The 12,935-nt window shown below is 45.6% G+C and overlaps 1 protein-coding gene across 1 annotated transcript in view; it reads right to left on the bottom strand.

The window, feature by feature from the left end:
* Positions 1-12,935, bottom strand: part of LOC126266784 (irregular chiasm C-roughest protein-like) — a 1,732,081-nt gene that overhangs the window by 1,492,069 nt on the left and 227,077 nt on the right. The gene's annotated exons all lie outside the window — the stretch shown is intronic.

Genomic DNA, 12,935 nt, shown 5'->3' with positions numbered 1-12,935 from the left:
CATGTGAAATACGTAAAGTACTCCACATAACCATAAATCATGCAGCGAAATTTACACTTAGAGGTAGTGAATGAAACTTAATTTCGAAATTAGGGCAGGGGAAAGACGGCAATATCGGGCCGACTGCGAGTAACACAATGGCATGACTTGGAGCCGTTATGTGTCGAGTGTTCTGATCAGCAGGGCTTCCATTGATTTTCGGCCGTAATGCGAACTCTCGATCAATGACATAGCCATCGACCCGTGCGTGCAACACGTACTCGTTTTGCGGAAAATGTGGGTCTGCGCATGTCCGTCCGAATAAATGGCCCGAAAGATAGGAGCTTCCCCGCGCGAGAGTTTCCCAATTCCTGAAGAGTCAAGTAGTAAATGATGAAAGAAGTGGAAGCAGAGTGAGCGCAGATCCTGGGGAGTCGATACTGCTTTGGCATCCCATCGGCTTATACTGCTGGAGAACAAATAAAGCTTTGAGAAATTACTCATTTCTTGAGTGACGTGTTTTAAGTGTAGTAGGAAGTGACGGCCCATATACTGAGTAACACACTACTTCTTAATATTTGCAGCCGTTCTTCTTCTTGCTACTTCAATACTGATAATCTCGTACATAAAAATTTAACTAGTCTTTTACAATTGAATTCAATTTCTGTTTTGAACCAAATATGTTTCACTTGAGTGCTTTACAGGTCCTTAATAACCTGTAATAGAAATATAGCAATAGTTGTTTGCTTAAACAAAGAAAGTCTCCAAGCTTTGTAGCCGTTGTTTTCGAAGATAAAGTTAATAAGACCGTGTAGAAGAAAATGTAGAGGAACATGACGTGGCCTAATAACCCGGGAGTTTCCCTGTAGCAGTAGAAGTTAGTTGTGACATATTTCGTGTTTCATGAGAGGAAATAAAAACTAGGTGCTCTGCCGATTTCGGCGTAAATCTGTCACAGAGGGCAAAGGATTTGGAGGGTTAGTTGATTGGAACAGATGTGTTGGAAAGAGGTTGTGAGGTGAATTTATCAACAAAACTGAAACAAAGGTAATGGAATGTAGTCGAATTGAAGCTCTTGGTCGTCAGAGAATTAGATTAGGAAATGAGATATTAAAATAAGTCGGTAACTATTGCTATTTGTGTAGAAAAATGACTGACGATGGCCGAGGTAGAGACTACATAAAATGTACACAGGCTATAAGAAGCCAAGAACTTCTGAAAAAGAGAAATATCTTAACATCGAATACGAAGTTCCAGAAGGTATTTTTCTGGAGTGCAGCTTTGTAGGGAAGCGACAATAGACAGTAACACAACTCACTAAAAGAAGGTATCGGTTGATACGACACATCCCCTGAGGCATCAAGAAATCGTCATTTATTCGTGTAAGGGGTAAATAATGTAGAAGACCAAGGGGTGTGTGCAAAAGACAGTGCCAGGATGATGTAAGCTGCAGTTGTTTCGCAAAGGTCGAGAGACGTGCATAGAATAAACCAACAGGAGGAGCTGACAGAAGTTGTTACTTACCTGCATAACACAATCTTACCGTTGCGATGGTGGGAACTGAAGAAAGTGGTATGGAGTTGGTGGCTTTCCTGGAGATGCATTTCCGAAACTAAAAGTGTAGTCAGTCTAATAGCCGATACAGTTGAGGAGTATCCACAGAGTCTACCTTACATTCGCCCTAAAAGAGAATAAAGTGGTGAGAAGGTTACTGGCTTGTGGTTAATATTTTGTTGCGTTAAACGCAGTTTTTGTTTCATTTATTCACCGCTGGCGCTTTTGCCATGACTTACGCGTATGTCTGTTTGAGTTGCGAAATTCACCATCAGTCTCTCTAATACATCATGTATTCCACAGTGCAATAATTATTGAAGAGAAACAAATACCGGGAACACAGTAAAACCATACGACAGCATACGTAAGTCCTATCTCAGGAACAATGGCTCTCATTAATAAAAGTTAAAACATTCTTCACCATAAATAACAAGCTAGACAGTTACCTAGCGCACACTTCTGTGCCGTCAAGCCTGGATAAGCTTTTTAGGCGGTTTTCCACATCATACTAGGTGAATACCGGGCTGGTCCCCATGTCACGCCTCAGTTACACGCCTCGCAGACATTTGAAAGACATTCACACTATTTCACGATTTACACTAGACACCGACAGCACGGGTACACTAATTCCATCTCGGGGGATATGGGGTGGCGGCAGGAAGGGCATCCAGCCACCCCCTAAACTGAAACATGCCAACTCCGTACATAGCCCTGCTGACGCTGCGCACAAGTGAGATAAAGGCAGTAGCAAAAGAAAGAAATGTATTGAAGACGAGGTGTACAGCAATAACCCCACAGTCATTGCTTAGCTCAAAACAACCATTCAGGAGGTCATCGACAGCATCGAAGTTCCAACATATCAATGAGTCATGTAGAATTTCGCTATTCGTCTGCGCCACGTCATCGCCAACGATGACAGGCATATCGAACATGTCATAACCAAAATCCGAATACCTACAGTGACGTTTACATGTTGAATAAGGTGGGTGCACGCGCCCTTTCAAAGTACCCAAAACAACATTCGCCTTAAGTGATTACAGAAAGCGCAGAAAATGCAATTCTGGATGGACGGACGAGGATTTGAACCGCTTACTTTGACAGTATTTCAACACTGCGCCCCCTCGCTTCGAATTGTGGGATATACGAGTTCACTTACGTGTCAAGCGTAGAACCTGACGAAATATACCAAACGTTTCTTTTTAACAGCCTGTAACATGAACGTTTAAGGCGGTAGCATTTCAGCGGGATTTTAACCGTTACATGTTACGATCATACATTCCCAGTCTCGCGACTGCAGAGAACGACCTGCCAGGGAGCATACGGTGCAAGAGTTCAGTACTAGAAAAGCAGCAAAGGTCCTGCTTGAACCAGAGGGAGAGGCAGCGACAACAGCGGCCACAAAGAAGCAGAAACGGCACCGAACTGCTTGCCGACCCGCCCCATTGCTTTCCGCGTATCGTAAACCCGTAATGTTAGCACCGCAGAGGATGCGACCGCCTTTACTGCTGCTCTGGCCGGCGTAAACAAGCCCCACAAACCGGCCAAGCAACGCCACGCATCGCTGCACGTCCGCCCTGTCGTCGATATTAAAAGATCACAAGGGCGGGTTGGTTTCCATTCTTTGTGACACGTCTGCCAACTGCTGGCCATTTCTTCCGTTGTAGGGGGACGCACTAGCAACTATGTCTCGTTGACTCGCTTTTGAGGGCAGCACTAAAGACGGGAAAGAAATTACGTCATTAAATGGTGCGAAGCGCTTTGTAGTTTTTCCAGCACATTTACTAAGAGTTTAGAAACTGAGCAGGACTTTTCCGCATTAAAAATTCCGTAGCACTTGTGGCATAAATAACACGGAAGTGATGACGAATCTACGTTCGTTGGTTGTTTGTTAAATCCATTCGAGAGACAGTGAGTAGAACAAGTAATAAACATTAAAGACACACCCACCTGTCATTCATGTAGTCTACTACTTCAGAAAGGCACGATTTTAAAAAATCTGAATGTTTTACTTTATACTGTTGTTGTTGTGGTCTTCAGTTCTGAGACTGGTTTGATGCAGCTCTCCATGCTACTCTATCCTGTGCAAGCTTATTCGTCTCCCAGTACCTACTGCAGCCTCTATCATCCTGAATCTGCTTAGTGTATTCATCTCTAGGTCCCCCTCTACGATTGTTATCCTCCACGCTGCCCTCCAATACTAAATTTGTGAAACCTTGATGCCTCAGAACATGTCCTACCAACCGATCCCTTCTTCTACTCAAGTTGTGCCACAAACTTCTCTTCTCCCCAGTCCTATTCAATACCTCCTCATTAGTTATGTGATCTACCCATCTAATCTTCAGCATTCTTCTGTAGCACCACATTTCAAAAGCTTCTATTCTCTTCTTGTCCAAACTATTTATCGTCCATGTTTCACTTCCACAAATGGCTACACTCCATACTAATACTTTCAGAAACGACTTCCTGCCACTTAAATCTATACTCGGTGTTAACAAATTTCTCTTCGTCAGAAACGCTTTCCTTGCCATTGCCAGTTTCATTTTATATCCTCTCTACATAAGTTATTTTGCTCCCCAAATAGCAAAATTCTTTTACTACCTTAAGTGTCTCATTCCCTAATCTAATTCCCTCAGCATCACCCGATTTAATTCGACTACATTCCGTTCATCTTATATCCTCCATTCAAGACACTGTCCAGTTCGAATCAGTTGCGAACAATTGCGGCCCAATGACATGATATCGTCGTTGGGGAACATGAAGTCTATGAATGGCTTCATATGATCTCCAAGTAGTCTAACATAATCACTTCCAGTCAATGATCGGTTCAGTTGAACCAGAGGTCCCCGTCAATTGCTAGTGGACAGTCCACACCATTATGGAGCCACCACAAGTTTGCCTACTGCCATATTAACAACCAGGACCCATGGTTTCGTGGGGTCTGTGCCATACTCGAACCCTACGATCTGCTCTTACCAACTGAAATCGGGATGAATCTGACCAGGCCACGGCTCTCCAGTCGTCTATGGTCCAATTGAGATGGTCACGAGCGCAAGAGGGATGACGTAGGTGGTGTAGCGCTGTTAGCAAAGTCGCTCACGTCTAACGTCTGGTGCCATAGCCCGTTAACGCCAGAATTAGCCTCACTGTCTTAACGGATACGTTAGTCGCACGTCCTACATCGATCTCCGCGATAATTTCACGCGATGTTGCTTGTCTGTTAGCACTGACAACTGTACCAAACGCCGCTGATTTCACTCGTTACGTGAAGGCCGTCGGCCATGTGTTGTCTTCAATGAGAGTTAATTCCTGAAATTTCTGGCACTCTCTTGAAGCTGTGGAATTCGAAATATTGATTTCACTAACGATTTCCGAAGTGGTATGTGTCATGTGTTTAGCTGCAACTGCCATTCCACGTTCAACGTCTTCATTGCCGTCGTACGGCCATAATCAGGCGTAAACGTTTTCTCATGAATCACCTTAGTACAATGACAGCTCTACCAGTACACTGCCCTTTTATCATCTTGTGTATGCGATTCCACCGCCATCTGTACATGTCCATATTGCTATTCCATGACCCATATCACCTTAGTTGGTTGGTTGGTTGGGGAAGGAGACCAGACAGCGAGGTCATCGGTCTCATCAGATTAGGGAAGGACGGGGAGGAAAGTCTGCCGTGCCCTTTGAAAGGAACCATCGCCGCAATTGCCTGGAGCGATTTAGGGAAATCACGGAAAACCTAAATCAGGATGGGCGGACGCGGGATTGAACCGTCGTCCTTCCGAGTGGGAGTCCAGTGTCTAACCACCGCGCCACCTCGCTCGGTATCACCTTAGTGTAAAGCGGCGTATTCACTCTGCAATAATGACTTGAAATTTTTTTATTGAGATACTAAAATGAGTAAACATGTTTGCTGCAGTTTTTTTGTTTTGTAAAGTAAGGAGGGAAATACACTGTCAAACCAATACTATCACCACAGCACGACCTACTAAATCAGTCAAAAAGTTTCGTTACTGGATTAATGAAAAATAGGGAAATACATCATGTACTCTGCATAGCGCCTGCCCACTAGAGTACAAGGCATGTAACGATCATTCAACAATGTGAAATTGTCAGAAAAAATCTTTGTTTTGTTTGTTGTTCACACAACATAGTTTTATGGTCAAAAAGTTAGCCCTGCGTATAAATCTCTACTGTTTGTGGTTTTGTGATAGATTCGTATTGGTAAGATCAAGTCTCGTCATCCGAGATGATACTTTCTGGAAAATAATTGTCTGCGTTTTCCATTTCAATCAATTTGCGGCAGGCGTCAAACGTCATCAATTTCATTGGGAGCCAAGGTATACACACTGCACCCTCAGATCAACTACTTAAAATTGCCACCTCACAAATTCGAATCTGTTGTTTACACTTCCTAGTTCAACCTGATGCCCTAGTTACTGCGTCAACGTCGCAGATACGCCAGGAAAGAAAATCACGATATTGCAGTGCTTTTGGTAAGGAGGACAGGCATGCATGTCCGAAGCAAAGTGCACTGCAGAGACTACAACCGTTATGAAATGCATGAAATGTATTCGCATTTGCGAACAATACAGGCACTGCAATGTCCTATTTATCCGGCGATACCAGGCAGCGATTTTCAGTTAAAATGTCCTTCCCTGTACAGGAATTCCGTAATGTGTGCACGAGCACAGGCTATGACGCATAAACGACGACATATGGAAAGTTGGGCCTGGACGAGTGCCGTGCGCTGATAACCAAAGCGGGTAAGGCGATCGCTCGCGTAAAGCGGAAAATGAGGGTTAAAGTCTCGGTCCGGTACAAATTTTCACTATCTTCATTCCCTTACAGAGCTATTGGTTCATGATAGAAAATTAGTCGCGAAACGATTTGAAGGGATGGTGTAGTCCAGTAACACAATGTTTTTCAGTGAATGGTCCCGAGGCGATAGATTTGAGTAAAATATTCTTGAATGACACTTGTGTTTTGCCTCTTGTCTGTGTTGCGATCAATGTTATTTATTCCACACGATCAGTTGATTTCGACGACTCATTATTATCAAATCTTTACAGTTATCCTTATGATTTTACACGGTCACCCTGTGGAGATGAGCAGGTGTCTATGATGTACGTCTGTTATTTATCATTGTAGTAGACTCGAAAGGGAACAACGTTCCATACTCGCCACGACTGCCATAGTGAAATACATATGTAAACACAAAACATCACCAGAGTGATGGAACCATTTTAACCATGGTAAAAGTAGTAACTTTTACACCTTTAACCCACCATGCACATAAAGTACATAATTGCCCAGTTTCGACCTTGGACCATTATCAGTTTTATGATACTGATGATGTTTGTGTAACATTTACAAATTCTGTTCCATGTTATGAGGGGATAGACACGTTCCCGCTCGTACACATGTCGAAAATTCCAGAGATGGTGTTGCGTACAAGTATGTGTGGAAACATAACATGAAGGCCGCGCGAAGTGGCCGCGTTGTTTAGGGCCCCATGTGACGGTTAGCGCGGCTCCTCCTGCCATAGGTTCGAGTCCTTCCGCGGGCAATGTTGTGTGTGTGTTGGTGTTAGCCTAAGGTAGTTTAAGTAGTCTAATGACCGATGACCCCAGCAGTTTGGTCCCTTACGAATTCACATTCATTTGAACATAACACGAAATAAACGTTTGTGATGTGACACACACATCACCTATATCTTAATCTGCTAATGGCCCAACGCTGGACTGGCCAGTAATGTAATTTGTATACATGGGCAGTTAAAGCATAAAACGGACAGTTTACGATGCTTAAAATGGTTTCGTCATTTACACGATACGTGGAGACTGTGGATCCATACAGCAACAAATAAAAACTCATATATTATGCAGCAAATTTCTCTCCAGAGGTTGATTTGACAGTGGACATTGGGATACTTGTGTAAATGTGCTGTGTAAAATTACCTGATTATAATTTTGATTCATTTGGCATTTCATTTATAGAATGCTATGTATTTTCGTGAAGTGCAGAACTTAACACTTCAGAATCTGTAAGGTTGCCAGTTTTTAATGACATTGAAACCTTATCAAGATCAAACTCTATAGACGGTGTCCCAGCAAGAACTGTAAATATTCAGGGATATGAAAGGCACGATCATTCGAAGTAAAACTGCCAGGTAAACATGGACTGTAAAACACTGGTTTTAAGAGCTATTGGCACGACTTCATCACCGATGCTGTGAAAAAAATCTCCTTTACTGCAAGTTCTTTGGTTTACAGATTTGGGAGGAGGTAGTATGGAGAAAAGGGATTCCACCACGTGGCCTCTAAAGTTCATACCATAAGAGTTATGAGAACTTGTTGCTCTTGGCTTCTGTGAAACACATCTTTTCTACTCAACAACTGTCCGTAGCTCTTAACGTATGCATTTTAGAGCTCAGGTTTATTGGAAATTTTTCCTTCTCTTGGTCCATACTACCATGTCTCAGAACATGTAAAGCGAGCAACTTGCAGTAGAAGAGATTTTTTTCACCATATAGAAGATGGAGTGGTCATAAGTCCTGAGGTATCCATTGCACAATCCATTTTTACTAGATTTTTTTTTTTTTTGGTTTCGAATGGTCGTTTTCTGCTGTATCCAAGAATGTTGACTATCTCTCCTGGGAAAGACTGTATTTGGCAGAATTTTTTCGTCTTTTTCCAGGACATTAAGGATAACTGCATCATCTGCATCAACTTTGACATTGTTTCCACTGTTACATGCAATGTCTTTAGTCCGGAGCCGCGCGACCACTACGGTCGCAGGTTCGAATCCTACCTCGGGCATGGATGTGTGTGATGCCCTGAGGTTGGTTAGGTTTAAGTAGTTCTAAGTTCTAGGGGACCACAGATATTAAGTCCCATAGTGCTCAGAGCCATTTGAACCATTCTTTGTGCAATGTCAATAATAAACAACAAGAACAATAAGGGTCCCAACACATATCACTGGGGCGCACCTGAAGTTACTGCTGCATGCGGTTCAGTTTTTGTGGCACGTTTTCGTGCTCGGATTCGGATTCGACTTTATGATCCAAGGATATTGCTGCTTTTCAGATAAGTGCTGTTGGTGTTGGTCGTCGTGATTCTGATGGCGGCTGTCGAAATTTCAGAATCTCATTATTTGCATTAACTGCTTTGAGGGAAGCGAAGTCAGTAATAACTGTACTACTCGCTAGCCTACGATTAGTGACGCGCGCATATTGATGCGGGCGCAGCACGGCTTTGAATGCACAGGATTACAAACATGTGGAAGCGGCAATTTCGGTGCGTCCGCAGCGGTGACGCTTTTGCCTAGCGGCCGCGTGTGAGTACGTGCGCTGTGGCATGTGTGCGACGGTGAGCACGGTGCGAGACGGCGGAGGCGCGGGCAGCACGCAGCGAGTGCCGTATTGATTATCTCGTGCCACATCAATAGCGGCCGGCGTTATAGCAGCTGCGGGGCGACGAGCGGCCAGCCGTCACCGCGGCGGCCGGCTGGAGCGGCGTCGCCACCGCAGCCGGCGGCCGGCAGGCGCGGGGGTTCCCCCCACCGCGCGACCTCACACCTCAGCTCCCTCTGGACGCCTACGAACCGAGCCACCCGAGTCCTTGTATTCACTGGCATACAGAGTCCAGCGATTTTTGTACCCAGGCAGCGTCTATAGACAATCGAGCAATTTTATACACTGAAGAGCCAAAGAAACTGGTACACCTGGATGACCAATGTCTGAAGTAGTGCTGGAGGGAACTGACACCATGAATCCTCCAAGGCTGCCCATAAATCTATGAGGGGGTAGAAAACTCTTCTAAACAGTAAGTTGCAAGGCATCCCAAGTATGCCCAATAATGTTAATGTCTGGGGAGTCTGGTGACCAACGGAAGAGTTTACACTCAGAAGAGTATTCCTGTAGCCACGCTGTAGCAATACTGGACCTTTGGAGTGTCGCATTGTCGTGCTGGAATTTCCCAAGTCTGTCGGAATGCACAATGGACATGAATGGATGAAGGTGATCAGGCAGGATGTTTACGTAGGTGTCACCTGTCAGAGTCACATCTAGATGTATCAGGGGTCTCTTATCACTCCAACTGCATACGCGCCACACCACTACAGAGCCTCCACCAGCCTGAACGTGCTGACATGCAGGTTTCATAGACTCATGAGGTTGTCTCTGTTGTGTTGGCAGAAGAGCCAACACCGTATTACTAGAGGAGGCCGAAATGCACCCGTTTTAGCTCACGCACGCAGGCTGAGAAGAACTATACTGACGTGAGGTCTGGAACATGACAAGGAGTTCAGAAAGCGGACGTAATTAGTTTGATACTTAACTTTAATCCATGATGAACGTCGCTCTTGACGGTACATGAGTCACAATATTATCTATTCAGAAGACATAGTAACTGAATATGGCGCCTTGCTAGGTCGTAGCAAACGATGTAGCTGAAGGCTATGTTAAACTGTCGTCTCTGCAAATGAGAGCGTATGTAGGCACTGAACCATCGCTAGTAAAGCCGGCTGTACAACTGCGGCGAATGCTAGGGAGTCTCTCTAGACTAGACCTGCCGTGTGGCGGCGCTCGGTCTGCAATCACTGATAGTGGCGACACGCGGGTCCGACGTATACTACCGGACCGCGGCCGATTTAAAGGCTACCACCTGGCAAGTGTGGTGTCTGGCGGTGACACCACAGTCTCCATACTCATACACGTCCATTCGCTCTATTCAACTTGAAACGACACTCGTCCGACCAGGCAACGTGTTCCCAGTCATCGACAGTCCAATGTCCTTGTTGATGGGCCCAGGCGAGGCGTAAATCTTTGTGTCTTGCAGTCATCAAGGGTACACGTGTGGGCCATCGGCTCTGAAACGCCATGTCGATGATGTTTCTTTGAATGGCTTCGCACGCTGACACCTGTTGATTGCCTAGCATAGCAATCTGCTGGAATTTGCGAAAGAGTTGCACTTACGTACGTTGAACGATTCTCTTCAGTCGTCGTTGGTCTCGTTGCCAGACAGTTTATTTACATGACTTGCTGCTCTGGCAATTTAGAATTAACATATTGAACTGACCAATTAATTATGATATTTAAACTATAGCTTTTCAAAGACATTATGGCAGCTACTCTTTCGGATTCGTTTTAGAAACGAAATGCTACAGCTGCACCATTAAGGATACCAGTCATTCCTTGAAAACGGAACACTGGCTCTTGTAGTGCCAGCAACGTCACCACACTAGTTTAGGTGCCATAGGGGGGGGGGGGGGGGGGGGGCGAACACCACGAAAAGTTCCGGGCCGCAACTCCGGCATATTAACAGTCATTAAACATTAATTTGATGAGATGATTAATACGTTTCCGCCCGAATGCCAGTGGGACGGCAAAAATTCGTGCCGGCCGGTAAAATGATTAATCAAACTCTTCCGCCGGAGCTACGTGTAGCCATTAATGGAAGTAATTAAATGGGATGCTCGCGGACGCGCACGCATAATCAGCCCATAGTCGGACGCAAGTCGAGAGGCGGTCGGCGTGCGGCTCGGCGCGGGACTTCCCCGCCGCTCCAATTAGCTAGCCCGCGTGAGGGCGCTGTGGTTGCTGGTTGCGGAGCCCGCTAGCTGCCCCGGTATCTGGAGCAACAGCGGCCGCGGCAGGAAGCGCTACATCACCCACCAGAGAAACCCCTTGCGGCAGTTTGTGGCTCAGCGGATGTGCCGAGCAGCTCTGGGGCCGCACTTGCTTCTCTCCACTAGTCCTAGCGTGGCGAACTAGCTGTTCCACACTTTGTCCCCGACAATATACAACACAACTGTTAAGGCTTTCGTGGCCACTTGTTGACGCATTGCACACTGGCTTTCGTCTCGGGATCTTCGGGCAACGTTGGCTATCCTGCTGACGTTTCGTCTGCACGAGTAGCTGGCACTGTCAAAGATTCACGCTTCATTGGTGGTGGCAAAGTGGAGTCGATCCTGCGGCCAGAGGTACTTGGCGAGCCAACGTCTGAGGGCCTTTCTCTGGACACTGCTACTGTGATTCTGCCACTGTACCTGAAAATGACAAAAAGGATGGTCTCGCAATTACAGAAGTCTACTGCATACTAAGAGCTATGGCTGCCATACGTCCCGGTTTACCCGTATTTGTCCAGTTTCTAGAGCGTCGGGGCCGGAGGGAGGAGGGGGGGGGGTGTTATAAGGTCTTTTTAAATATAACTATCCGGGGTAAACCTGGACCTCCTTTCTGTCTGAAAATATTCTACTGATTCGGAAATAAATGAGTTTTAAAGTTTGGTTATAAGAGGCATTCAAAAAGTTTGCGAGTGAGGGTGTTGCTGCAGCGTATATGCACCTTAGCGCGACTCTGCGGTACAAGTACCGACATGTAGGCAAGGGGTTACCGTGGAATTTGCGACTTTCCGACGTGCTTGCGGCAAATGCTGAAACGTGAAGTATGGCGTCTTTACTCCCAAATGCGTCCAAACAGTACCTATATGCTGTTATACTTTTCTTGGCTGGCAAACGACAAACACCGGAGACAGCCGTCGGAGAATGAAGAATGTGTTAGGGGCAGCATGTCTATCGACCACGGTTGTGAAATGTCACATGAAGTTTCGTGCTGTTGTTTCACGATAACGCATGTCCTCAGATCGCAGATGTCGTGATACAGGAGTTACATCAACTCAAATGCGAGACATTTGAGGACCCGCTCTACATTCCTGATGTCCCCTCATGCGGTTATCACGCCTTCGGTCCTTTAAGAAAATAACTGAAGGGCCGACGGTTGTGCTGCAGGCTGAGTTTTTTACACAGCAATACAAGGTGTTGTACCAAATAGGTGCGTTCAACCTGGTGCCTCTGTGGGACGATTGGCTCAATGATCACGACTATTTTGCCTGACCGGCGTACCATTTCTGGAAACTACGACCTTTGAACGGAAACTTTTTGATCACCCCTTATAAAATTCACTGTCGGTAGTTTCGCATGCAATTGGTACCATAGTTGCTGATCGGTACGAGGTGCGTTCGTCCTGGCGTTTTCGCCACTGGAAGTCAAGCATTCCCACTCCTATGTCGCCGTTATCCTGCGGGACAATGTGGCCATTTGCCAGATTATCGTGTGGCCGCGAAAATATTCAGATTTCAACAAAATGGTATGGATTTCCAAAGTCTTTCTCCACGCTCGGAAATTAAAGTGATGGCTGGCTTTGCAGAAACGTGTATTGGAATGACACAACGATCCATCAGTACCAAAATCAAGTACTTAAACTGCACAGCAGGTTGGGGCAGGAGTGGAATTCGGTCGTGGCGGAGCACGCGCTGTGTGAAACCGACAACGTAATGAAACTCGCAGACACACTGTTTCTCACTGAGGAGAAGATCTACAATACCAGTTTTTACAGAGAAATC

Source organism: Schistocerca gregaria, chromosome 4 (genome assembly GCF_023897955.1).
Source record: "Schistocerca gregaria isolate iqSchGreg1 chromosome 4, iqSchGreg1.2, whole genome shotgun sequence".
Lineage (NCBI taxonomy): Eukaryota > Metazoa > Arthropoda > Insecta > Orthoptera > Acrididae > Schistocerca > Schistocerca gregaria.
Note: the sequence above shows the minus strand (reverse complement) of the source record. Positions and strands in the feature narration are given on the sequence as shown.